Source organism: Eulemur rufifrons, chromosome 1 (assembly GCF_041146395.1).
Source record: "Eulemur rufifrons isolate Redbay chromosome 1, OSU_ERuf_1, whole genome shotgun sequence".
NCBI classification, from domain to species: Eukaryota; Metazoa; Chordata; class Mammalia; order Primates; family Lemuridae; genus Eulemur; species Eulemur rufifrons.
The window spans coordinates 51,510,164-51,512,365 of NC_090983.1; positions in this window are offsets into that span (position 1 = coordinate 51,510,164).

Below are 2,202 nucleotides of genomic sequence, written 5' to 3' on the forward strand. Positions count from 1 at the left end.
AAAGCAAGGGGCTTAGAGTAAAATGCAAATGGGTTAGTAGACTCCATAAAAGGATGGCAGGAGACCAGATCTTACCCTGGCAAGGACTTGCCAGCTGGAACCAGCAGTCTGGGCACCAGGCTGGCTCTATGACTGGAGGAGGGGACTACAAACCTTGGCTAAGCTATACTCCATTGGAGCAGCCTCAGGTACCACACTGGTCTTAAGCTTTTGTGAGGAACACCGTACTTACTTGTTCCTCACATCCCAATTGAACTCAATGTGCTCAAGCTGCTTCTGCTTGCATTTCACTTGTGGGGATCCTTCTTCTCCGAGTCAAGGCCTTCCCCCTCCCTATCTTCTTTTTTATTTGCCACTCTTGTGGGAAATAGAGGCATATCTTTGGGTGAAAAGAATAAAAAACTCTTAAAGGATCAGAATTCTTTAAATTCTGCCTTGGTCTCTAAGTTTGGGGTCAAATTTATCTTTTATGAAGTAAAGTGTTAAGACGTTAAGAAGTAGGAAACTTACCTTGTCCAGAGGTGACTCAACCTATCGCCATATAGCCCGTTTGGAAGCTATTCCCTTAGTTTAGTTGAAATCTGCCTTTCTATGGCTCACTGACCCTAGTTCTAACCCAGGACTGCATAGAACAAATCCAAATCATCTGCCGCATAATGATCCTTGAATATTTCAAGGCAGTGTCTTTGTGTGACAGAAATTACTGAACTAAATAGCATGGTGCTTACCCAGGGTGGTACCTCATAAACAGTGGTCCCCAACCTTTTTGGCACCAGGGACTAGTTTCATGGAAGACAATTATTCCAGGGATGGGAGTGGGGTGGGGGTGGAGCTCAGGTGGTGATGCCAGCATGGGGAGTGGCTGTAAATACAGATGAAGCTTTGCTCAGCTCACCCCCTCCCCCCAACAGCTCACCTCCTGCTGTGCAGCTCCCCCCCCCACCCCCCGCACACAGCTCCCCCCATTTCTAAGTTTCATAGAAGACAATTTTTCCATGATGGGGGTAGGGGACAGAAGAGCTCTGTAGCCCAGTTCCCTAACAGGCCATGGAAGGGTACTAGTCTGCAGCCCAAGGGTTGGGGACCACAGTAAAATTGTAACAGTTATTATTGGCTATACTATCACACTGCCTTTGGCCATTTCTTTCTTCATACATCAAGCTGTTTTGGGAAAGTGGTTCACTGGTGTCACCAAAGTGGAGGTTTCCATCAAATCACATCAAGAACTTTATGTGCAGATGTTAGATACCAGGGTACTGGACAACTGGAGATGTCCTTCCTCTACCTTCCACTACCTCTGATTTACCATTATTAAGTGCCAAGTCACCCTTGAAGACTCAGCGCATTTTAGTTCTTCTTTAAATCTTTTTCCCCTCCTCCCAGGAGATCTGACCACTCTATTTTTAACCTTGAATTGAGACTGAGTACTGTCTATGTTTCTGTATGATCTGAGCTTCTCTTGGTATTTCTAGTGTCAAACAGAGTGCCTGGAACATGTGATGCTTTGTATTGTTGCAGGATCCCAGGCCCAAGAGATTTGTCTATTTTACCCCCAGGACAAGATGGCTTTTGTTTCTACTCTTTCCCCAGAAGCAGTGGACCTTTGCCTGGGTCCCTGGTGTGGGAGGCTTTGCTACTGTTCCCCTGCCTTTCAGCTGTTTAAAGCTTTTGCTTTCTATGAGAGAAGGTTTTGGGGAGTGGGCTATGTTTCATGCCATTCCCCTAGTGGCAGCTGATTATTACTTGTGTGCCTGAGCCCCCAAAGAGGGCTTGCTCCTGTCTCCTACTCTTTTCCCAATCAGTCTTGTGATCACCTGGTGGATAAGAGCTTGGGAAAAAAGTGAAAAGTTCCTTGTTGAAGTTTGGGGTTCTCATTTATTTTAAACTGATACACTAGCCCACATCCAGTCTTTAAGAATTTGTTAAAAGTTTAGCTGTTTTCTTCTTACCTTCCTTAAATGGTGGTCACCCCTTCCTTCCATGCTGTGCCAAAGGTAAAAAAATTATTTGTTCTTTTTTTCTCCTAGAGGGGTTTGTCACTCTTTGGAATTCAGTTCATTTAGTTGCCTTGTGTCTTCAGGGTCTCTAATGGGTTCAAGAAAAATTATGATTTTGTAGATTATCTGGCTTTGGCTTGTTGTTAGAATGGAAGTGATGTTGTCTTGAAGCATTCTAGATCTTAAGCAGAAGTGGAACTCTAGA